The sequence below is a fragment of the Gymnoscopelus microlampas genome, assembly GCF_963454915.1.
Source record: "Gymnoscopelus microlampas genome assembly, chromosome: 8".
NCBI classification, from domain to species: domain Eukaryota; kingdom Metazoa; phylum Chordata; class Actinopteri; order Myctophiformes; family Myctophidae; genus Gymnoscopelus; species Gymnoscopelus microlampas.
Window position 1 is genome coordinate 14180683 of NC_139945.1, and position 27555 is coordinate 14208237.

Genomic DNA, 27555 nt, shown 5'->3' on the forward strand with positions numbered 1-27555 from the left:
GACAAAGTACACTTACTTGAGTTACTACTGATCTTAACCCATTAAGACCTGAGGCCGCGTCTAAAAAAATCTAAATCCTAAAAAAAAAATCGGAAAAAAATATAGAAAAATAATTTTCACGATTTTTCAAAAATAGCAGATCTACAAGCTCGTAGCGCGGCACTCGGTGCCGCGCTATGAGCTTGTATATCTGCTATTTTTGAATAGCCAAAGACATCTAAAGTGACACAGATGCGTTCCAGGTATCAATGGGTTAAGTACATGTTTTGAGGGTCTGTACTGTACTGTAAAAATGTGCTATTACTTTGGCACACAATATAGGTATGCTTATAACACAGAATGCTATAACACAGAATAAGAAGAAATGTCCTTGTAGAGCAGCAAACAATGCAGATCAAAATGCTTTAAAGGCATCAGCCACTTAAACCCCAGCATGTTTCATAGAAGTAGCAGATCTACAAGCTCACAATTGTGAGCTTGTGGATCGGCTATTTTCAGCAAAGATATTTAATGTACAGCGAAAACAGAAGAGCCTCTTGTACAGAGCCCTGAGAGACTCCGGTCAAGCAAGCATTGGGTTTTATTAAGACCGACGCAAACATAAAACGACTGCAATTCACCATCTGATTCATCTTAACAGTGGTGTAAAGTAACTAAGTACATTTACTCAAGTACTGTACTTAAGTACAATTTTGAGGTATCTTCACTTTACTCGCGTATTTCCAATTTTCAGTACTTTTGTTTCTACTCCACTACATCTCAGAGGGAAATATTGTTCTTTTACTCCACTACAATTATTTGAAAACTTTAGTTACTAGTTACTTTGTAGATTTTGATTTATTACAAAGCATACATTAACCACTTCAACCCTTCATACATTTCATCAATTTGAAAATAACAGATCTACAAGCTCACTGTGAGCTTGTAGCTTGTGAGCTTGTTGCTATTTTCAAAATATTTGTATACATTTAAAAACTTGTGAAATGGGACATTCTGCATAATGAGTAGGTTCTACTTTTGGTACTTTAAGTACATTTTGATACCAATACTTTTGTACTTAACTTTTATTCAAGTGAATTTTGAATTCCGGAGTTCTGCTTGTAACCGAGTATTTCTACATTGCAGTATTGATACTTTTACTTGAGTAAAAAAATCAAGTACTCTTCCCACCACTGCAGAAATGGTCACCCGACCGTTAAATTGAAGGAACAGTCCTCCTGAGTTATTCATCAGCTGCCAACTGCGGGGGTTACGCAAGAGTCATGTGGGGCGGCCATGAAACAATAACCAAATGAACATCCTGTAATCCTGACTGAATGGTCAAATGACATGTTCTCTGAGGCCTTTGGTAATCCTCTATGCCACTGGTTCTCAATGTGTGCTCCGGGGGACACCCAAGGGTCCTCGAGAATGTTCCAGGGGGGTCCCCAGCGGAATGATTGACAGTTAGGAACCAAATTAACCCTTAAAGCAGTGGTGCTCAACCAGTGGTCCGGGAGCACCAGTGGTCCTTGAGGGGAAACCAGGGGGTCCACAGCAAAATATAGCGTCACAATCATTTTAACCACTTTAACTGTATTTTATAGCTATTCAAAAATAGCAGATATACAAGCTCATAGTGTGTCACTTCACGTCGCACTATGAGCTTGTAGATCTGCTATTTTTGTGCCAGGGGGTCCCTAGCTGGCACAAAAAGATGGGGGTCGGCAGCCAAATACATATCATTTTTGGGGGTCCTTGGCACGAAAATGTTTGAGAAGCACTGCCTTAAAGGGTCTGTAACTGTAAAAAGTTAAATTAACACTGAGCATTTCACAGTGTAGACTGGAGTCCTACAGATGAGACTTGTGTCAAATGGGGGCCTAATGTATATAAAAACAGATCCTTACAATTATAACGGTTGGGGAATCACTGCTCTAGGATGATAACGTAATTCAATACATAGCAGTGGTGGCTGTTCACGTTCCATGGAGGATTGAGTGGATGGCAGCCAGCCCATCTTACCAATTACAGTGCCAACCAGATAGGGGAGCTAACTTATTGAATAGTGTAAAATTATTAAAATAAATCCAAATGACAGCAACCAGTGGATAGCAGTTGTGAAATACAGATTAATCACTGAACCACTTAAACCCTCTGGACTCAGTAAACTGGACCTGCGTTGGCACTGTACACGGGACCACCTTTTTTCCTGTCTACAAATAATCTCCTTGCCAAAAAATAGCCGATCTACAAGCACACAACGCGTCGCAACGTGACGTGAGCTTGTAGATCGGCTATTTTTTGGCTAATGTCCCGCCATATCAATGCTGTATACTTCAAGTGGTTAAACCCCACACCAAATCTCTGCCGAATATACTGTATAGCAGATCTACAAGCTTGTGTGATTTTAGATCTGCTATCTTTGTCGAATGTTCACCTAGTTTTGCCGAAAGTCCACCTAATTATGAAATGCCCTGAATAAGGACGATGGGGTTCATGTGGAGGTGGAAAGAAACTGTACTTAAGTACAATTTTGAGGTATTTGTACTTTACTGGAGTATTTCCAATTGTCTATACTTTTACTTCTACTCCACTACATCTCAGAGACAAATATTATACTTCTACTCCGCTACAATTATTTGAAAACTTTAGTTACTAGTTACTTTTGAATACTATTACAAAACATACCCGACACAACATAACTGATCTACAAGCTCACAACGCATCGCGATGCCACGCATTGTGAGCTTGTAGATCGGCTATTTTCAAAAGATTTTTGACAATGTTTGACATAATTATGATAACTTGTGAAAGGGGACATTCTGCATAATGAGTACTTTTACATTTGGTACTTTAAGTATATTTTGATGCAGTGTTTCTACATTGCAGTATTGATACTTTTAGTTATAAAAAAATGGAGTTATTTTTCCAACACTGGGTTCATGTGGATAAGGTAATGTGTACAAAGAGCAGCTATGTATATTTTCTTACATTTTTAACTCAAATCTTTTCTTCTGGGGGTCCCTGGCACAAAATATCGTTGAGATGGGGGTCCGCAGCCAAATACATATCATTTTGGGGGTCCTTGACATGAAAAAGTTTGAGAACCAGTACCACTGCACTACACTACTGTGACCAGCCCTGAACATGCATAGAGTAGTAGGCCTACAGACTGTTGACAGTACAGGAAAAACATCTGCTTTTCTGCTGTTAATACCTCACACAGCTCTAATAAACACAACAAAGAGTCATTCCGTCGAGGGGACCGGTTTTTATACAACAAATTAATTGTCGCAGAAACTCGAAAGCACGTTTACATAAATGTCAGCTCAGCAAGCCATTATTCTTAATGCTGCCAGGCACTGTGTATTGTTTAAATGCAAATGAGTGATGATTTGCACATGATATTTTGCTTGGAATAACTGTCTGTTTCTATCACAGTGGTCTACTGAGCTTCTCCTTTGTATGTTTCTCACTTGCCTCTCCTGACTTTTTCATTTATCAGCTTCTAGTGAGAAATTATTATTATTCAATTTTCTCTGGTCAGGATACCAAAATGAAATACTGTCCAGTGTCTTTTGTTACAGATGAAAAGTGGTTATTTACTTCAGAGGAGCCTATAATCAATGTTTGATGTTTTGTTTGCAGATTTCTATTTCTTAGATGTGCTAGTGCAGACCGTAAAAGGTGCAGATGATGCAAGTCGTTGTAATATTAAGATTCAGGTGATGGAATTGGTATTTTCTGAAAGGTTGCCAAACAAATTATGGAAAATTTTGATACAGTGTTTTAACCGTACAAAGGCTTTAAATGAAATTTCCCACACCCTTTTGTAAAGAGCGCAATGGAAATCAAACAAGATGATTGTGATTATATACTATATTGGTATCAAAGAAATAATTTACAAAACATTTTGGAAGGAACACGACTCAGTCACATTTGGACACATTAACATACTTAGGATGTGTTGTTGGGAAGGATGGAGACAGTGACAAAGACATCTTAACAAGAACAGGGAAGGCAAGCTCAATCTTCTATATTGTCAGAATCAGCTTTGTTTGCATCCGTTTACGGGCTAAAAGAGTGGCTTTGAGAGCTGGTTCACCGTAAGTCAATGAGGAGCATATTTTGAATTATTCAACTCAGTGGCTGTGGTCGGCACAAATTCAGCTAGAGAAATGATCTGCGTTTTGTTGGAATAAACATGGCTCTCCATGACACACATCTGTGAACATTGCTGAAAGTCATGTAATATGGAGCTATCATGTAATCATTAGAACAAGAATCCTACTGCTGTGTTGCCATGGGCGATACATTTTTCTCATGGTGACAGCGGTGACAGCTTAAGCTGCTTTTCCACTGCATGGTACTGGCTCAACTTGACTAGAATCTACTAACCGTAGCCTATTCGCTTTTGGTATCAGTTACTGTACCTCATTTTCAACCGCAGAGAGTATACCACCATGTCAATGTAGCTGGTCATCCTGTCGCGCTAGCCTGGGACCAGACGAATCTGCAAGTGATTTTTTTTTTTGAGATTTGGGTCTGGCACCGCTCCATAGAGAATCCATTTCCTGTTCCAGGAGACGTGGGGAACCAATCAGGGCTCAGTATTCGAATATGGGAGACTGTAATTGGTAGTTGGTTGTAGGTCTAACCAATTGCGTCGAGGGCTATTGTTTTGATCCCGCCCCTTGGGAAGAAAAACGTCCTCATGGAAGCACCAGACTCATATCCACGCAGTGATATAGTCTAGCTACGCCAGGCTATGGCTATGATTGGGCAGGTACTGTAGGCGTGGGACGTCCTCTGGAGCGATGCGCCGTGGTGTTGGTTCCCACGGTAGGCTACAAGCTTGTTGGCAGGGAGTTCCCGGTGACCGGCTATAGTCTCATTCCCCTGTATTGTCCTCAATTAGCGGAGGTACTTATGTGGCCTATACTGGCACATGTGCACGCGAAATCTGGCACTGACCGGTCCAGTGGTTTTTGAGATTAGCTCAGAATACACAGACACACTAGACAGACCCTCTTCTAGGTGGCTTTCCCCTGAGGAGCCAACGCCGTTGCAGTGTTTTCACGTCAGCTTTTGATATTGCCTCCTTTAAACAAAAGTACCATGTACTAGATACAACCTTTTTGCCTGATGGAACGGCACAAATGGCGAGTGGGGTTCAGCCGGCACCATACGGTGCAAAGTCACAGACGGTGAAAAAAGCACATGCTGACAAATGGTACAAGGACAACACAACCCCACATTATTCTGCAGCGGCAGTAGGCCACATGACATACTGTACTGACAGACAGCCAATGATACAATATTGCTCTGAAATCATACATTCGACACTTTGTCACTACATAATAACAGTGGTTCTCAAAGTGGGGTCCAGGGACCCTCAGGGTTACTTTGAGGGGGTTCCAAATGGACCCCTACAGGTCTGTAACTCTGAGAGCGTACAAATGGAACCAAATGGACCCTTACGGGTCCACTTGGTTTCATTTGTACGCTCTCGAGTACGAGTTATGGGTGTCCTTAAAAAATGAAAAAAATAAAAACGTTTTGAGAACCACTGATATAGCACATTCACACAGAGGGTGCAGCTTGGAACTGTTTGGATTGAAATGCATTCCACGTTCCAAGTTGTTGAATTGCAATGTGCATGTGTGTTCGTCGATCATATAACCAAACGCACAAAAGCAAAACACAGAGTCCTGCACTTTGAGTCATCATCACACACACACTGAAATACAAACATAGATCTCTGTGTCCTGTATAATGCTTTTCTTGATTACAAGCTTATGGTCACAATGACATCCAACCCAAATCTCCCAAGGAACACACTGTGTGTGCACAATGCAATTCAATTTTGTTTCCCTTATGTGTCAACAGAATACAATGTGCGCTGATTGCGTCTATTTCTGTAGTACTTTTTTGACTAATCTGTTCTGCATAAGTCATGTAATTATGCACTCTAAAATATCGTGATGTCCTTGAAAACAGAGTTGAAAAAACCCAAGGCTGTGATTCGACAGTTGAGTTGATTGCATTTCAATTAGGCTCATTGTGATCTGGGAATTGTGCGTGGTATAGAGCTCAGAGGTTTTTCTTTAAAGCAGTGTGCCAGAATACTAAGAATACTGTCAGTGAGACAGGCTTTTCGTTTTCAACCAAAGGTGCATTCTTGACTAACAAAACCTATAGTCACAAAGAGTGACTAATTATCCGACTACTCAGTCAGCGCTCAGTCAACTCATGTGGCGTCAGTTCTAAATACCACGGGAGATGTCCACTGAAACTTGAAAGCCCACAGCTTGAAATGATCCTACATGTTGAGTCAGATGAAGGATGGTGAACAGGTGCTTTAAAAAATAAAATAAAAATCCTATTTTTCCAACTCAACTTCAACTTTGCCAGTTATTTTATTATAGCCAACTAAAACTAATGAAATAACAAAAACTAGAATTGACAAAACATTTCAGTAAACTGAAAAAAAAGTGACTTTACAAAAAACTATGACTATTGAAACTGCATTTGGTATTTGCAAAAGTAAAACAAACTAAAATCATATAGAGAAAATGTCCTTAGTTTTAAGTTTTATTTCATACACAAGACATTTAGCTGTGCCATTTTTAAGCCAGCTATTTCCACTATCTTTCTGAGCTTTTTTAATATTGCTCCTGACTATCCTATACAATTATTAAAATTGATACTAATACTAAAATGAATAAAAAACTAAAGTAGCAAACCCAATTTAAAAACGAATTAAATCTAATTCTTGGAGAGAATATCAGTGGAAAATTACGAGTAGGTTTTTTAAGACCCCGTTACTGACTGCCAGAGCAGGCACTACTCCTACAAGCGAGTGCTGGAGGAGGTGTGGTGAGCAGGTTCCGCGATACATATCTTTTGGACATGTCCTAAAGTGCAGCAGTTTTGTAATGTAGTATTTAGGGACATCAATAAAGTGTTTGATACTCAAGTACCACAAGATTTCAAGACGGCTATTCTAGGAATTGTGCCGACGGGTTTCGAAGGCAGGACGAATATTTACCTTCTTCAGATATTGTTAACGGCAGCCAAAAAATGCATCACAATTAACTGGTTGAGTCTGCTCCCTCCGACCCCCGAGCAATGGTTGAATAAAGTCAAAGAGATTAGAGATATGGAAAGAATCACTTATTTGGTGAGGCTACAAAGCGAGCAATTTACCAAAAAGTGGACGCCTTTTGCACGCATTGAGTTATGATAAGATTTATAATTTTATAAAGAGATTTGTATTATGTGTAATTTGATAGCCTGAATGTGCGGTATGTGTGTGGATATATATATATATATATATATATATACATATATATATATATATATATATATATATATATATATATATATATATATAATGTGTTACAGTGTAAGTTTTTTTTTTTCCTTTTTCTGTATGTCTTTTGTTTTGCTTTACTTTTCTTATTCTTTTGTTGCTGCTGTCTCAATGGGAGGACAATGGGAAATATTGTACAGAAAGACTGTATGGTGAAAATGATGCACTGTTATGCATAAATGTGTTGTCTCTCCTGATAAATAACAATAAAAAACAATAAGTTGCAAAAAACAAAAACAAATTAAAACTAAACAGAAAACAAAATAAAAATGAATGAAAATGTAAAAACTACAGTGACCTTGCTTCTTTACTTTGGTTTGTCCTCATTATTGTCAGTATAATACAAAGTGCATCATGGCCGACACTAAGCAGGAAGCATAGTGGGCCTCCAGCTGGTTTATTGTACCATGAGGTCGTTATCCTGACTGGGATGAGAACAGATGAGGGCTATATGAGAAACATGGAGATACTTCCTGAGGTATGGTGTTGGGTGAAGTTACAGTGACACTAGGTACTGTAAGTACTGCAGACGTGTGTGGCATTCGCACCCTGCTGGTTCATCCAATTAGTGTTGGGACCATGTAATTACCACACCTTGGGTACAAATAGTATACGCCTCAGGACCAGCGTTGCATGTCATCCGCGGTCCTGCTCTTCCTGGGGCCCTCAGCGGCGCTATCCAGGTAAAATGGAAATTACTTCAAAGCGTTGAACTCAAGAAAACTAACGCAAGATACAGACAGACAGACAGACAGAGACACACACACACAGTCTTGTTAATTGTTTAAAACTGCGCTGTCCTCACCTTGAGATTGTTTTGACTAATCATGTTTTGACTAATCATCATTATAACAGAGCTATGAAGCAGTGATCCAATTATGTGCTCTGTGTATTGCTGTTGTTGTGTTCTTGGTATATGTTTTGTTTTGCTTTGTTTTGTCTTCTTTGTTTGGTTGATGTTGTTTGAGCCGTCTGTTAAATATTTTGGTCCAAATGTATGAATTCTGTATTTTGTAATTTGTCGACCCAGCTTGAAAATGAGATAGTAGGTGGGGGTTACAAATCCCAACAAAAGAATTTCTCACACACACACACACACACACACACACACACACACACACACACACACACACACACACACACACACACACACACACACACACACACACACACACACACACACACACACACACACACACACACACACACACGCATTTATACACTTTTAGCATCAGCCTATTCCTTTTTGATCACCTGTAGCAGTTTGTTTATGTTGATGTACAGTATGTGAGGTTATGGTTATGGTTACTGGTGAAACCATTGATTGTAGAGTGTGGGCGATTAGTGACTGCAGTCTGCGTTCATCATCCTAAATACTGCACATTTGGCTCTTTCTTTATTCAAATTGACATTCGAAAAATGTCCTCTGACTCAACGCAGCCAGTCAAGAAATAGATTTTTGCAATCCCATCTCCAGTGGAATTTTGAGAACACAGCTGCTCTAAGGACATCTTTTGATTTATTTTCTGAAATTGGGCTGTCGTGGAAGTAACAAATTGAAGCATTGAGGAGCGTATGATGAGCGGCATATCCCATTGTGTAAAGTCTCAATCAACAGCTGTGATGTGAGAATATGGCAGACGAAATGTCTAAGACAACCAAGGTTCCAGAACTAAACAAAGTGCGAGGAACATTTTCTTAACCACTTAAGACCTACTCCTTTGTACGCCAAATAAGAAAAATAGCCGATCTACCATCTTGCAATGCTGTGAAATTATAGATCATCTATTTCTGGTATTGAATTGAAGAAACAAAAACAAAAAACAGACACATTTTGACAATTTTGAATTTTGAGTTAATGTGGGTTATTTCATTCAATAATAATAAATTGTCAATAAATTAGTAAATAATTGAATTGTTACATTGTGCTATTATTAGCATTACATATCATCTCACATATCGCATTTACATAACCTCATATGTCCAAAACGTTTCAAGATTCAAATTGAAAAATAGCAAAATTAGCAGATCTACAAGCTCAAAACGCACCGCTTTTGGAGCTTGTGGATCTGCTACTTTTGTGTGATGCTGTATATGATCAAGTCATTACCAAAAAAATCTGAAAAAACACAAGAAGTTAATGTGGAGATTTTGCCCTAAACTGTATTATTTACATTATACAGTATATGTATTACTGTACATCAAACATATATCAGACAGTCTACATTTCCCAAAAAGAAATGCAAGTATTTAATTCAGTCTGTCTGACCAGAGGGATAAAGCATATCCCCACCGGCATGAAAAAAGATGAACAAAGGGGAGGATACCAAAAAGATAGAGAAACACATTCCCCCCGGCAAATCCAACTCTCTGAAGATAACTAAGGGTGATTCTTGACTGCGGCGTCAGTGGTTCATTACTTCATGTTCTCTGGGACTGCCCTGCAGTGCAAACTTTATGGTCAGAGGTAATATCTATTATGTCAGGGATCCTGGACACTCCATTACCTCTGTGTCCCATCGCTTGCATATTTGGGCCAGAAACCTGACAATACACGCACTGCTGCCGTTAATCGGCTCTGGACACTGTGAGAGAGTTGCCTTTCCTGCCAACACGGTTGATCCGTCTGAATTGGAAGGAACGCGGGCCAGCCTGCTCCTCCAGAGACACATGGCTAGAGGGCTACCTGGATGTATTAAATATGGAGCGAGCAGCCTGCCTGCTAAAAAACTTGGCTATAGCTGAGTGGACTCAGTGACATTATGCATAAATATACCTGAACCGTTACCGTATTGTCATCACATGATTATTATTTTCTTTTAACTTTTCATTCAGAATAACGAACATAGCCCAAACCAGTGGTTCTCAAATGTTTTCATGTCAAGGAGACAAGGACCCCCAAATTGATATGTATTTGACCGCGGACCCCCATCTGAAAATATTCTGTGCAAGGGACCCCGCATAGTAGAAAATGTGTGTATGCGTTTTTTTTATAATTCCAATAGTAGCTCACAACACATTGCATCGGCTATGTAAGTATAGCGTTAAAGTTGTTAAGCTGTATTTGTATTCTATATTAACTTGCTGGACCTTTGAGAACCACTGGTCTATACTGGCTTAATTAACTGAGACTGTGTTTAGAAACAGTTCAGAGCTGCATGGGGACTTGGTAGCGAGTCAGAGCCCTAAGGTGTGTATTGGGAATTTGGGATTAATCGAAAGGGACGAAAACGTTTGATGTGTTTGATATATTAGGTTCTTGGAAACCAGACTCAGCATGAAACGAAATGGTCCGGTTGGGGGTAGGGATGAGAAGCACCGTAAGCCACAGACTCATCTCCCCTTGGCACACTATGAAATGACTTGGACAGTCCTTTGTGCCAGTAGCGAACAGGCTCTACAACCACGCCTGACCCCCCTTATGAGAACTTGCACTCTGGCTGCTGCTTTGACTCTGGTACACTTGCACATGGATGTGCAGGACACGACCATGACACATATGTGTTCAACCCTTTAAGACCTGAGGCTGATTCTAGAAATGTCTTCTGAATCAGTAGATCTCGCACTTTCAAGATTTTTAAAAAAATGTTAAAAAATAGCAAATATTTTTAATATCTGCTATTTTACGCGTTGCCTCTGAGATGTAGTGGAGTAGAAGTTAAAGCATTGACAAATGGTCATACTCAAGTAAAGTAAAAAAGCACCTCAAAATTGTACTCAAGTAGTACTTGGCTACTTTCCATCAAGGGATATCTTTGATGTTTTTTGAAGGAATAAGGTTTGCTCTTTTCACAGGCTGCCTGCGTAATGCTGGGAGATGAGGTGTGCCATGTTTCACGATCTGCACAAAATGAACTTCTTATAGGGAGGTAAATGGTCTGCATTTCTATAGCACCTTTTTCCAAAGCGCTGTAGCAATGGGCATTACTTTCACCCATTCACACACACATTCACACATGGCTTATTTCTCCTCCAACCGATACAGCCATTCATAAATAATATTATGTCCGAGGCAAAAGGAGAGCAGAGCCGAACCTTAAATATAAATGAGGTCAACCCTTACAGGTCTGAACTATTTTCATCTTTCTCTGTTGCTCTTTGGTTATTGGAAATGAAAAAAGATGGCTTAGCATGAATCAAACGTTTGCGGTTGTGCATTGTTATTATTTTCACAATGGCTACTGCTTGAGAGAAGCACGTAAACCCCAGCATCATTATCATTGAGCCCTGAGGGACTCCGGTCAACCAAGTATAGGTATTCAAGTGGTTAAAGACTGTCAATAGAACATACTGATACATCTACAGTATCTATCTATCTATTGTTGTTGCTTGTATTTTGCGTGTACTGTGGTCTCTGTCAATGTGGTCTCTGTCAATTAGGGCTGCAAATATTGATTTTTCTTTTCTTTGGTGGAATTATTCTATCCATTTTTTATAATCAAATATCTATTTAAATGTTTTATATATCAACGAATCGACAAACCACTCTCATGGGTTCTCTCATGCCCTCTTCCCCTTTTAAGTCATCAGTGTTAATTTAACGCTTAGAGTGTACAAATGTAACCAAATTTAGTTAAAATATGCTTAAAGGAGTAGTTCACCCCAAAAAATACTTATTTTCTATCAATTACACACCCCATGAAGCATTGAATTCATGGAGATCTTTTAATTTTTGTCGTATTCCTAAGCCAATAATTTGATGATAATAATAAAGATGCTAATGTATCTGGTAGGAGACACAAAGGAGACTCTTTGTGTCTCCTACCGGGGAGACCTCCGGTTATCAAATTATTGCCTTAGGAATGTGATAAAAATGAAAAAATCTCCATGAATTCAATGCTTCGTGGGGTGTGTAATTGATAGAAAATAAGTCATTTTTTGGGTGAACTACTCCTTTAAGGACCACGATGGAAACAAGCCTACGTGCTTTCTTTTGTATTTATCCTTTTGAATTCATTTTCAATGAACTGCTCAATCAATCAATCAATCAATCAATCAATGACGCTCAGAGTTACAAATGGATACGTATCCATATCCTCAGTGTTGATGTAGCCGATAAATGAGCACTGAAGATTGTACTGTGTGTCTCACGCATGCCTCCTTTGCACATTTCATTTCCCAGATTCAACCTGGAATAACAAATTAAAAGCCCTAGTTGTGCATGATGCATGGTGGTGTGTTCTGAATGAAATGCATACTTCATACTAATGATGTTTTCTAAAAGCTCAAGGCCCAGGAGTGCGACGGGAAGCAAGGCCGTGATATAACCTGCAAAGAGGAGTGCCTGGCTATGATGAGCAAACACACACACACATATATATATATATATATATATATATATATATATATATATATATATATATATATATATATATATATATATATATATACACATACATTTACAAGACACACACACACGATAAGGGGGCATTTTCTTAACCACTTATTAAGCCCTACATACTTAGTTGTATGACAAATAGTGAAAATAGCAGATCTACAAGCTCACAGCGTGTCACATTATAAGCTTGCACACCTGCTATGTTCAGTACTTTTCAAATTTGAAATAGAAAATGTTCTAATTTTGACAAATTGGGGTGCTTTATCAAAAGTGACATGGCTTCCCCAACACCGCCCCAGCAAATCGAACCCTGTACAATGATAAATTCTGCACAGATAAATTGCATTGGTCACGTGTAGGTATGATGATATACTATATTCCATCTGATACTGAACTGTCATTATTATCCTACCGCAAACATTTTTAACAGCAGTTGATCTGTTCTGTGGGCTGTCTTGTGTCTTTTAGAGGGAAAACATCATTACCCCAAAGGAAGACTTTTACATTTCAAATGCGTTTTTGTTCTCATGAGAGCAGCACGTGTATCATTGCCTGTAGGCGTGACATTGCTTTTCTCTCTATGTAGATGCACAGCTTATTTGCATGGAGACAATCACAACATTTTCAGGACTGATTTTTTCCCAGCGGGACACACACAAGGCTAAGGCAAGGCAAGGTAATGGAAGTTTATTTTGCATAGCGCATTTCATATACAAAGGCAATTCAAGGTGCTTTACCTAAGGCATGTCAAAGACCCCCGAATTAATATTTATTTGGCCGCGGACTGCGAGTTTTCTGAAAATAGCACATCTACAACCTCACAACATGTCTCACCCGATGAGTTATGAGCTTGTAGATCTGCTATTTTCAAACAGGGTTAAAGTGGTTAAACTGATTTCAATTAAGTTATTTTGCTGTGGACCCCCTGGAACCCCTTCCACCCCACTTTGAGAACCTCTGACATAAGGCTTAAAAAGGCATACAAGCAAAACTGCATGTAGCCAGTCTATGAGGTCAGTCGTCTATAAAGTTTCTATGAGGTACGACTTCACAAAGGGGGCAAGGCTATTCACATTATAAAATTTAAGTTAAAGGAGCTACACCATGAATTTAAAAAATAATAATAATATTTGATATCATATTGTTTATGTCCCTCAAACGTTTTTCAAAAGGTTTGAGCCTAAATCAAGCCTCAGATATACTCATTCCAACTAACTTCTCTCTGGCTTATAAAGCACTTTCACCTGCAATACCACATTGTCCTGTTTGGCACGGGGCGCTATTGAGCCAGTTTGTATGCATGTTATGTCCTGGTTCTGTGTGGAAAAAGTAAAAAAAAAAAATAAGAAAATTTTTTAAAAAAAAATAAAAATTAAAAAAGATTTTTTTTTTTTTTTTTTTTTTTTTTTTTTTTGTTGGTTAGAACTGAAAAACGGGAGGAATTGTTCCCAGACGTGACGTAGGGTGGGGGAACAAATCTGACGGACTGTTTTCAGACCAATTTACATAAAAAACACAGATAGCCTATGAAAGCCTGCATGCTCGAAGTCGGGTATTTGTTGGAACAGAAGAGAGGTGGGGGAGACCAAAAACACACAAAAATGAAGAAAAAGTTAAAATTCATGGTGTAGACCCTTTAAATATTTAACTACAAGACATAATGTGGAAAATAAATCTGTTGAGGCACTTCCTTGGCGAACGGGCAGCATGCACAAGAAATGTGCCCCCAATTGGTCCAGCAGTTGTGACTTAAGTGAGCGATTTAAAGACATTCATCATTATTTTCAAATAAATTCTATTACTCAGTGGAAGACACGTGTTCAGCTTTTGTTAGAACTCTGAAAGCTGAGTTCTGAATGAGCTCTATTATAGGTATAGCTGTCTGATTTGGGGAAACCTGAGAGAAGACCAGCTAAACATGCCGAAAAAAACGTTGCATCTGAAGGGTCCAACAACCCAATTGACATCACCAATACAAGGTAATACACAGCAGTTTACAGTAACTCTTACAGGTAACACTGTGGTTTACCCGAGGACATGTCCTGTGTGTGTGTGTGTGTGTGTGTGTGTGTGTGTGTGTGTGTGTGTGTGTGTGTGTGTGTGTGTGTGTGTGTGTGTGTGTGTGTGTGTGTGTGTGTGTGTGTGTGTGTGTGTGTGTGTGTGTGTGTGTGTGTGTGTGATAGATGATTAAAAACGAATGATAACTTGATGGATGACAGTTGATGATTACATTAACGTTTATAACCCATATTAATAATATTTCCCCCTAGGTGATCAATAACGTTAATCTTAATCTTATATTAATAGTACAATTAAAATAATTAAGAAATGCTATATTTTACATAGTAAAAACTAAAGTCATTACTGCAAGTCCAATCAAAATTAACCTTGAAGGAAAATACATTTTGGGGGGAAAATACAATAAAAACTGTAATATGTGAATGCTCAGGTGATTGTGTATATCCATAGTGTTGTGGGATAAATGTACGTGCAATAATTGCCAAACGGTGAAACCGTGGTTCTGCTTTTTTTTTTTAACGGCCGGTCTGGTTAGGCCTGGAATGGAGCGGCCGTTCTGGAATATCCCCAAATTTCTCAGTGGCCAGCACGTCCCTGACAGTACAGTACAGTAAATGTCCGCCACATTTTCCACAAATACAGAGTTTTTGCCCAATATAGAGATTCACAGGTCATCCAGAGTCACTGGCCTCCAAGTACTGACATTTAACTCATGCTGCTTATGTTATTAGACCCAGCCTTGGTTTCATACATGCCTTCAGCTTTTCATAAAGAAGGTCATATTTTGCGTCTCTCGCCTGCATTGGGCTGTTTAACATTCTGAGCTCTGTAAAAACCTCAGTCTGGAAGGTATGGGCCAGTTTAGTCTAAAGGTAAGACACGTTTATGTGTAGCACATTTCATACACAAAGGCAATTCAAAGTGCTTTACATACTGTGCATACAATAAATGCATTTAGTGGAATAATAAGGCATAAGACTAAATAAAAAGGCACAGCTAAATTAAACATCAAAGTGCAATAATATGTGTACTTATTCTCACAATAAACAACAAATAAACTCGTGCTGTACCATCAGCAATAAACGTGTAGCCTATTATCATCAGGAATTTTGTAGTATGTAGGATCATTATCCAGCTGTTGAACATCTGTTGGGCTTCAACAGGCATTAACCTCTGTCATTTTCTTTAGGAACCCACCTGAAGCTAGCACCTGTTAGCTCTTTCCCTAGGCTTGTCACAATTATTACATAATTGTCGGATTGAAATTGAATTAAACGCAATTATTTTGCATTATCTTCAGAATCATCTGTATAAATTAATCGGTTGAAAAATGTTAACATATTTTCAAAGCTATGGCCTATTTTGGTCACAGTACATTATTTATTTTGATTACTAGTACTGTCATTTTCTTTCTACATTTTGAGTTATTTGTCATATCTGCCCTGTGAAATGTTTGTTTTCAAAGCCTGAAAAGCCAACAGAAATGTTATTTTGATATACGCGTATGTTCCATTGTTCAATGCAAAAAACTGTCAGGATAGGACTCATGGACAGGTACAGGTGGGAAACCAAAAATCTACCACTTTTTCCAATCCTTCCAATTCAAATCTTCCTCGGCCTGTTTCGTCTGTCTCTGATCGGAATCCAGTGCAGGTACGGACTAAACCATTTGCATCTTAACAAAGGAGGCACAGGACTTGAGGGACAGATTGGCCTATGTTTTATGGATGCAAAGTTCTCAACCTATCTATTCATTCAGGCTGTATTCATTTATTTATGACACGAATTACCAATGAATTAAACATTTAGCCTAAAGCGAACGTTTTAATCCCGGCCCTTGGAGGGCCCCATTACCTGGGGGCCCCTAGTCAGTTCCACTATTCACCCCACTACAATGCCACTGCCTGCGGGGAAGTCATGGATAGCAGAGCACAGTTGAAACACGCACCAAAGCAATACTGCGCCACTAAACAGCTGATCTCACTGCTGAGCAGTAATGATAATTTAAAATAATGGCAACAAAATAATGGCATTAAAAAAGGCCAAAACAAAAAGGAAGTGAATCAAGCAAAAACAGTGAAGACATGAATAACAACACAGTGATTTAGAAAAAACTAAAAGCAAGAGTGAAGAAAAAAGTCTTGACTGTCTTTAAAGCTACAGTATATCTACAGAGGGTGCATGTCTTACAGTAGGTGTAATGGGGGTTTATTTCAAGCTGTCTGTCCTTAGAAGCAGAATGCTGCTTCACCGTGTTTTTATATGACACGCGTCGTTGTGCGTCCTGGCCATGGTTTAAATAGAAGTTCTTCACACCTACTATACCACCGTTCTCCTCATAATGCACAAACACAGACAGCTGGTAAATATCTGTGTCCTCATTAATTTGAATTGAAAATTCATGAACATGAGTTCAGTTTCTCATTAATTCAACCACTTCCTCCATTACTCGCTCTGCTGTGCATTCTGACAGTTTGTCTGCATAGTTTGTTGTTTTTTCACATTTGTCGTTAATCATGTCAAATTAATATTAAGGATTTTTACTGTAGAAACCACTTAAACTAAAAACCATATACTTTACTTTGTCGAACAGTACCCCCCGCCCCCCAAGGGTTTATAGGCTATTTTATCCCCTCCTTTTTCCCCCTCTTCACCAAATCTGTGTGGCGAAAATAGACGATCTGCAAGCTCACAAAGCATAGCAATTTGCAACTCGGTGCGCTGTGATCTGCTATTTGTGCCCAATGTTCACCTATTTTCGCCTATCATGACATGCCCAGAATAGGGACGCTAGGGTTCACGTGGTTAAAGTCAAGGTACTGTACTTTAGGCCCATGACCACTTAAAGGAGAGAGCCAGACCAAAATACATGTGGATTGGATCTGCCTATAATCAGTCACCAACATACATGATGCAGTTTATTCTTTTCATAGAAGCCCCTGTTCTCCATTCTGCAGACCCATCCCACAGCTAGAATGGAGCTTATAGCATGAAGCTAATTCGGCTATTTTCGTCGCTCCAAACCTTTTTTTTCTTTCACGAATCGTCTCCATGTAGTGTCCTGGCACTCACACATGCACTGATTGTCACTTATGAGCTGCCGTTCCTACAGAACGGCTCTGATGTGTGAACTCTCGCGACATTCTCGCGTCTCACGAGATTTCGCGTGCAGCACTCCCCTTCCACTCATAAGTGACAAACAGTGCATGTGTGAGTGCCAGGACACTACATGGAGACGATTTGTGAAAAAAGAAATTGGTAGCGACGAAAATAGCCGAATTAGCTTTATGCTATAGGCTCCATTCTAGATGTGGGAGGGGTCTGCAGAATGGAGAACAGGGGCTTTTATGAAAGAATCAAAACCACATGTATATTTATTGTTACAAGTATCAACTGCATCAGGTATGTTGGTGACTGATTATAGGCAGACACAATCCACATGTATTTTGGTCTGCTCTCTCCTTTAAGGACATGAACTTTGGCCAAAGTCATGAACTTTGGCCTCTGAAATACAAACATATAATGACTGTGGTCAGGTGTGTCTTTGTAAGGTATAATTGTCCAGGTGCTTGTAGTACTAGAGGTCCCACAGAAAACACACAAACTGCTGGTTCTCACCGTTAAGGTAGACTTCAAACAGATCTGTACCTTTAAATTACGCCTGCACGCATACATTTTTGTATTACTATACTTGTGAGGACATCAACATTTTGAGAACATGATTTTATGAATGCCATTTTTTCATTGTAATTTTTAACTGTAAGCCTAAAGCCGAAAAATAGCAGATTCACAAGATCACAACACGTCGCGCTGCGACACATTGTGAGCTTGTGGATCGGCAATTTTTCGGTGCACAAAAAGCAAGGCTAAGCATAAATCGGGTATAACTCTAATCCTAGCTCCTAAACCTAACCTCTGAATGTCTAATCTTAAACCTAACCCCAACCTGGATCTTTTACTGATTGTAAAAGTATCTCTAAAAATCTTTTTCCAACCACAAAACAACAATCTTTCTTGTGAGGACCAGGAATATGGTCCTCACAATGCGTATTTCTCATATTCTACTATACTTTCTTATACTATACGAAATTTGGTCCTCTCTAGTATAGTAACACACACGCACACACGCACACACCCCAATGACAGTGTTTTTTTTAGCGTGCCATATTCCACACTATTTCTGTTACCTTGACGTATAATGCTAAAACAGTAAAACACTCAAATGATTATCTTCTCTTTTCCATCTTTCTTTCATTTCAAAACGTGTACGTATGCAGATTCAAACACACTGCTTTTATTACCTATTTTAGTTGTTCAAGATTAAATATTAATATTGGCAGTTTGTGTGCTTTTTTGGAAAAAACGAATACGATAATAGGGAGACATAACAAAATGTCCAATAAATATGAAAGGCTACTCCTGTGGAAAGGCTATCATCTATTGACTTTCTTTTATTTACCCTATAAGCAATTTAATTATGTAAGGTTTTGCCACTCAAATGGTAGCAATATCTGGTATTATATAATAAGACTTGTGGTTATTCAGCCACACAACATGTGATGATGTGTCATTTTGGTCAACAAGTGGTATTCTATATTCCCTTTACAGAGTTCAGCAAGTGTGTCAGTTTATGAGGGGGAGCTGGGACACTGCCGGAATCAGTAATGGTAGGGGGATGGGTTTCTACGTTTTTTTTTAAATATCTTTGTTAGGCCTGCTTAGGCTAATGTATTTTCTGTGTTTCCAGATCTTCCAGGTCCGTCCAGTGGTTAGCTCCACAGAATCCTGTGGGAAGTTATGGGTGGGAGCCTTGAGGATAGCCCATAAGTTGACTGGGTATGTTGTTATTCTGTTGTTGTAGTTTTGTTAATTTTGTTATATTTTGTAATGTCTGGGTCCTGGGACGAGTCAGTGTTGAAGGATAACCAGATGTTTCTTGTTTCATGTCTGGACTCAACTAGCCTTTCACTGTTTTATATACTGTATATACTGTGTATGTATATATTATACATGTTGTTCTCGCTCTCTTGTTGGCCTGTATTCCACTGTCTCCTCGCTAGCATTCAACCTTCAATGCGCAAGGTTTGACGTTTGATTGCATATCCATAGTCTCACGGCAGGCATTTCACTAACTCTCCTTGAGTGGTGTGTTTCTTTCTGTCAATCTTCCTCTTATGAGGTTTGGTTTGGCCTTGTCCAGGACAGCAACATATACAGTACCTCTGTGCAATTTAATAGTAAACTTAGACAAAATATGCCACTTTTCTTCCCTTCAAATGTCTCCCCTTGTTAGTCAGACATTTGACATGATGTAAATGTCTTGAGGCCCATCTCTAATCTGTAGGGTTGTATCATAAATTGACCTTTTCTGACAACGTTGGAGCTCAATTGACATTGATCAGCTAATCTATTTTCAAGCCAGCAGTAACCCATCATACCTATTGATTGAGTTCAAGACACTAAGACAAGTCATTGTCATTCTCTTCTAAAGCGTCATAGGCTGTCCGATTATATCATCATTTACCATAAATCACAAAGTTTTAGCACTTACATGATACATACTATGGCCTACGTGATTGCAATATTTATTCTGTCTCTTTCGCTCCATCTCTCACATACAGAGTTCACTAAGCCCGAGGCAGTTAACAGTTTACTTGTTATTAGCATGACCATATTATTTATTTACTGTACATACATTATTCATTGTGTTTGTGCATGCTTGTGTATGAATTTTCAGTGGTTTGATAAGAACACATTTTCACCGCAACATGTTTGAATGCTACAAGGGCTGCTTGCCTGCTTCACGCTTGTAGTCTGGGCACTTAATATCACAAAGGTTCACAACACTGCCTACATACACTTGTAATACGGTTTAGAGGCACTACAAATCCTGTAACACTGAGTCTGTACACTTAAACCTACACAGAGCCCAAAGTCCCCTTTCAAAACTGTCTTCCATCTCAGCAACAATAGAATTAATTGGAAAGCTTCTGACTTGACCCTTCTGACTTGAAACAGCCTGCTAAGTGGTTCAGAGACTGCATAGTAACAACACAAACTAAACCAATTAAACCTTTAAATATTAAATGTCAATATTTGTGCACCGTTTCTTCATGTACACTCGGTAAACTCCCCACCACTGACTGGAATACAGGAAGCATCATTCATATCTTTGTTATTCATGCCTTACACATTGTTTTTTTTTTTGTTCAAGGTTTTTTTATTTTATGTTTTAAGTACATTTTCTTTTCACATAATACTAAAAAACTAAAAGAAACCATGAGCTACCAGAGGCAAGAGAGGGCTATGATGCAAATAGACATGTAAGTGATATTTTTTACCTTAAACCCATACTTTGTTGACTGGGGACCCTGGGGCTCTGTACTTGGTCCCCTCCTTCACTAAGCTCTTCATCAAATAAATGTGTCTTAATATGTAATGAAGTTGCAGGACTTTTCCCTCCTTTGTCAAATGATAAACCTGAATCCGTGATTAGCGTTACTTCATTATTGTCTCCGCCAGGCCGAAAGGCATGGCCGTAACTATGTTTTGCACCCTGTCTGTCTGTCTGTCCGTCCGTCCGCCCGTCCGTGTGTCCGTCTGTGGGCAGCTAATCTCCGGCACTGTTGGCTTGATTTCGCATGGGCCTGTTATAGCGACCAGGAGGCACATTTTTGCAAAACTGTTTTTTTTTTCTTCATAATACTCCTTCAAATGTTGTCCAAACATCACGCACATCGGTACACATTATCTCTCTAGTCAAGTGATCAAGACGGATCCGTCCGATGTTTCATATTCCATCCTGATTGGCGAATTCCGAACATTGCTGGCCCACAATAACCTACCTGACCTGGCGGAGACCTGCGCTCCGAGGAATCCATGTGCAAGTGTCAAAGCTGGAGCCAGAGTGCAAGTTCATAGGGGTCAGGCGTGGGTTGTGGAGCCTGATATAGTTATACTGTGGGGCACAAAGGACTATAGAGGGCCTCCACCCCGTACTCCTCCGCAACCACCTCCAGATTGTCCAGTTCAGCTCCATCTACAGAGCTGGCCTTGATCCCCAGCGTGTTCGCTTTGCTGCCATCCCTTTGTGTTGATGTTGCCTTACCAGCATGCCACGGCAAAGTAGAGAATAAAGATGAACAAGTATCATAACCAGGTCAACCCATTAAGACCGGGAAAGCATCTGTGTCATTTTAAGATTGCTTTGGTTATTAAAAAATAGCAGAGTGCCGCGCTATGAACTTGCAGATCTGCAATTTTTTAACAATCTTCAACAATTGTGCAAATCTTTTTTTATAGCGAACATTTTCAACTCAATTATTTGCTTCAGGGGAGGGTTCCTGGAACAAAAAAAATTGAGATGGGGGGTCCGTGGCCAAAATACATATTTGAAAATGTTATCTAAATCCTAACATCCTATGTTGCTATATCAGCGGTGGTCCAACCTTTTCATGTCAAGGACCACCAGAATGATATGTGTTTTGCCGCAGACCCCCATCTCAAAATATTTTCCCCCCCAGAAGCAAAGATCGGGGTTAAAAATGTTTGCTATATATATATATATATATATATATATATATATATATATATATATATATATATAGTATATATATTCAAAAGATTTGCACAAAATTTCACGATTTTTCTAAAATAGCCAAAAAAAAATCTAAAAATAACACAGATGCATTCCTGGATTTAATGGGTTAAAAAGCAAAGTTGTTCCCCTGCTGGGGCTCCAGGAGGTATTAGACCCCCTGAGAGCACATGGAGTGGCAGACAGGGTGAGTACAGGAGTGCCAGGCATCCAGTGGCAGTGTGATGCAGTTTGTGACATGGGGCATATGGCTGGACCACAGGCTAGAGGTTGGCGGTCCAAGCCTCGTAGAACAGGCTCAGCGCCAAATTATTTTAATTTGATCCTCACAGCTGCTGGGGAGCCAGGGAAGCGAGGCGGCGGGCAACGGCAATATTGTACAATTTGGAAAGGTTTGACACAAGGTAAGTTTCACTGGTATACACACTACAGCCATGCACGATATCTGTGTCTTGGCAATACTGTGTGTGATCAGTAAATTGTTTTTAATTTGCTATTCATCATAGCTCCTGGTACTTGTACGCAGAGTTCTAAACGGGCCTGAAAATTAAGGTCGGAACAGGGCCCGAACAATTACCGTAATGTTAGGCCTGAAAACCTAAAACTGGTATTGGCTGTCGAACAGCTTGCCTACACATCAGAGCTGCCCAGTTGATTGATATTTTTCAATCTTTATTAAAGACTAATTTCTTACTGGCTGGTCTTTAGCAACAGCTGAGCCTGGCAGTCCATGTTTTTCCTTTACTGATGCTAATGTTTTGTTTTTGTTTCTATTTCATTGTTGTTGTTTTTTTGATAGAACCTGAGGCTCGGCCCGGCCCGACAAATTTCGGGCCGGGAGGGGTTACGGCAGAATTTGAGAACTCTAGTTGTACGTCAACAATTTTCCACACAAAGGGATCTTATCCACACAAAAGACTGTGGTGTAGTGGATCTGTTGTGTAGTGTAAAACACCACAAGTCATACATTTTTAGCATGGGTTTTAAACAGCAGGTCCACAGAGGTCTCCCAGCCAGACCTTGAAATGACACATTGTAAAGCTACAATCCGGGACTTCTATTAATGAATAAAATGTTTTCTTCTACGCTTTCTATGCGCAAGTGTCATTGTTCTGGGTTTCCACTGTACCTACTACACACAATACATCACAACAATTCACTACTTAAAATTCCCCATCAGAAACCAGAAGTGGAAGAAGTACTCAGATGTATTTTTTACCTAAGTAAAAGTAGCAATGCCACTATAATACGTGCTTATGTTAGAAGTAACAGTTCTGCATTCGAGTAAAAGTACAAAGATGCCAATAAAATGATTGACTACTGGCCTTTTATGTGTAACAGAGTATTTCTACATTGTGGAATATCGCTACTTAAAAAATCGGAATACTTCCTCCACTACTTTTGATAGATGTCATTCCTGTAAGATGTCACCACTCATTTTCATGTACTGTATTGTTGTATCATCACTTATATCAGTTAATACCACTGACACTTGCGAGAAAAACACTCTAAAATACAATTGTTTCATTGCCGCCTGAATGTCACCTGGAAGAGAATACGCCGATGTGGGCAAAAGATATAACTTTTCATTATAATGACTGTACTGTGTGCTGTCAAAATCCTGAGTGTCTTTAATCTATTTTCATATTTCATCTCTTTCTTGCTTATGTTAGAAGTAACAGTTCTGCATTCGAGTAAAAGTACAAAGATGCCAATAAAATGATTGAATACAGGCCTTTTATATGTAACAGAGTATTTCTACATTGTGGAATTGCTACTTAAAAAATCTGAATACTTCCTCCACTACTTTTGATAGCTGTCATTCCTGTAAGATGCCACCACTTATTTTTAGAAAAGAGCTGCTCTACACGCTGGTGATGCGACACATTTTGAACTTGTAGATTACCTATTTTCAAACATCCAAAGTATAAAATATGGCTTCATTGGTAATGATAAATAATTATAGTATACGTAATGTATACGTACATAATTCGAAAATTGCCATTCTGCATAATGAGTTCTTTTACTTTGGTGATTTAAGTACATTTTCATGCCTTTTTACCCAAGTAAAAAAAAAATGTTGTTATTCCACCACAGGCACCAAGAGAGCACATTCTGGACATGCATCAGGAAGTGTCATGTTGGATCTTTACACATCCACAATAGACTACAGAAGTCCTGACGTCACTCGTTCATCCCCAGGTTCGTAAAGTAATTTCGCTATGGAGAATAACATTGGGTCATCATAGAATCGTCTCATATAAGAATTGTGGTCCAAAAATAAACAAACGGTCCTGGCGATATTGTCAGGGAGGAGGTTCTGTATCGTTTATGATAGTCAGTCCCTTATATTCAGGCATGCAATGCTCATTTGGTATGTTCTTGCACTATTTCAATGACGTGACGCGCACGTCGCTTAACACATACACTGCAAGTCACACAATGGACAATTGATATGCATCTAGGCTTATTCCTATGTTAATTCGCTAGGAGTGAGTCGGGAGCCTTTGAAAACTTTGTCGAGGTGCGAATTTAAAGTAGTTTTAAATCTATGCGTGTGCCTGCGTGTGCTCCTGGTCAAATAGGTTCCGGCATGGCGTGCAAGGCCGTCCAGTGAGCATTGTACCCCTGCTTATATTTGATACAGTCTGTTTCTGGCGAACATTTTACTAATTCGGGGGATTCAGAATGGGGGTGGAAAACCGCAAACCAGGTAGACAAACCTAGGATGTGTAAATTACGTCAGACTTCGGTGCTCTATTGAACGATTCGATTCAGAGGTAAATGTAGGTTTAAATGTAGTTGTATACAATGTAGGTTCAGGAGTGGAGACCACCCTCTGCTTATCACAGCCACTCCCCGACCTCAATCGCTTCCCTGTCTACCACACCTACCTTCACTCATTAGCCACTCCCCATTCATAATCACCCCTATCCACTGCACCTGCCTCCGCTCACCTCAGCCAATCCTTGTTGCAATCACCACAGTATAAATACACCTGTGATCTCTCAACTCCTGTTTTTTCGGCTCCACAACAGACCAAACATGGGTCGTGAGTACTGCGCTTGTAGATCGGCTCTTTCTGCCGTTCATTGCTTTCAAGTTCGTCCTCCTCCACCCCAACCTCCTCCTTCCCCCTAGATTCTCGCTTTTCTTCCTTCTGTCTCTACTTCTCTAGGAATCCGGGGTGGGGGGGGGGACAGTGACGGAGCTTAGACGACCGAGCGCTCCCCGAGTAGAGCAACGATGGCCGTCAGCTCGCGGGACTCTTCCCCAATAAGCCCTCAGTGTCACCCCACCTTTGGTTCCTCACCCCATTCCACGTTCATCTCATTTCGTTTCAATAAATCGTTAAACTTAAGTAGAGGTGTGGTCTCTTACTAGTGAAATACACTAGCAGAAAGGTCTTCAGCTTTGATTTAAAACTGAGAGCTGTTAGCAGACCTGGGAGTTTGTTCCAGACCTGAACGTTGTTTCTCCATGTTTAGGTCTGACTCTGGGTTCAGAAAGCAGACCTGTGAGAGGTCTGGATGGTTCATTATGTAGCACAAGATCAGACATGTATTTAGATTAATATTGTAATACTATTTGGGAGCTAGTGTAAAGATCTGTCAACTGGAGAGATACATTATGATCCACTATTATGGTATTAGTAAGGACTTGAGGAGCAGTTGAGCCCTTTTCAGTTCTATATACTGTAGGAAACTTCATGTTTCTAGTACCAACAAAGATGAGGAAAAACGTTTGCGCTCTTGTTAAACAGCCCAATTAAACCGGTGTTCCAGCCAGGTGCGTAAGCCAAACATTTACAAGAAGGGCAAGAGGAAAGCTTGCACACCAATATCAAAAGAGGAAATGTCTACAAAGGTTTGTTCAGATGCAAAAAACAATCTGCTTTTTAATGATCCACCAACAAAGATATGGAAAAAAGTTTGCGCTCTTGTTAAACAGCTCAATTAAACAGGTGTGTAAGCCAGGTGTGTAAGCCAAACATAATACAGGAAGGGGAAAGGTTAACAAAGCTTTGTTCAGATGCAAAAAAAAAAAGAAGCTTTTTAATGATCCATCGCGTGAAAAAATAAATCATAAGTGCTACCAAAAAGTGTAGTGAACAGAAACATTTTGGATAAAAGACGTTGATGTATTTCTTCAGATTATAGGTCATTAAAAAGCAGATTTGTTTTGCATCTGAAACCAACTTGTGGACATTCCCTTGGTGTGCGAGCTTTCCTTTTGCCCATCTACAAGCAGTACAGTTGCCTACACAATAAAATCCTGAATGTTAAACTCTGAGACTCTCAAAATGTAATTAACACTCAGGATTTTACAGTATAGAACATTGTGGATCCAGTGGCCAAAAATATAATGCCTCTGGAAGCACACATGCCCCCGCTGGCCTAGGACTGAATGTTGACAGGTCTTCATAGCCGTCACTGTCTCCCGCTGCCTATTAGAATACAATACAGTGGGCAGTGAGACTCGGAAAAAACGTGAATTCTCCCTTGTTTCACAGAGGATCAATCAAGTGAACAAGGAATGACAATGTGCCACAGTGGCATGCATCATTACAAAGCATGCAGCAGGTGTGGAGAAAGTATATTGGCTTCTCAAGTAAATACTCAAGTAAAAGGTAAAAATTACGAAGAACATTTTCAGAAATGTAAAAGAAATAGTGAAAATAGCCAATCTAAAAAACACATCGCACTGCAACGTGTTGTAAGCATGTAGATTGGCTATTTTCACTATACTTGAAATGGGGCTTTCAAGTGGTTAATTCACTATATATTTTTGTGAGAGTGGGTCCCAAGAGTCCCTTCCTAGAAATGTAATCAAAAGTAAAATATTTCTATTTAAAATGTAGCAGATTGAAAGTAATCAGCTTGCAAAAAACTAAAATACTCCAAAAATGAACTCAAGTACAGTACTCAAGTAAATGTACTTGGTTACTGTCCACCACTGCCGAGGATCAATCAAGAGAACCGGGGATGACAACGTGCCACAGTGGCGTGCATCATTACAAAGCAGCAGGGGCCTTGGAGAGACAGAGAGGCAGCCCTCTACAGGCTGTCCATTATGATTGTTTGTGGCGGGATTCACACATCCTCGGGCACACGTTATGTTCACAGGGTCAATCACCTGCCTACCACTCCGTCCGTGTAATTGGAAATGACAACTGTTACATATTGCAAGTCAGTGGCAAAATAAACCGCTCCTGTACTTTGTGTGGTTTTCAGACCTGCTTAA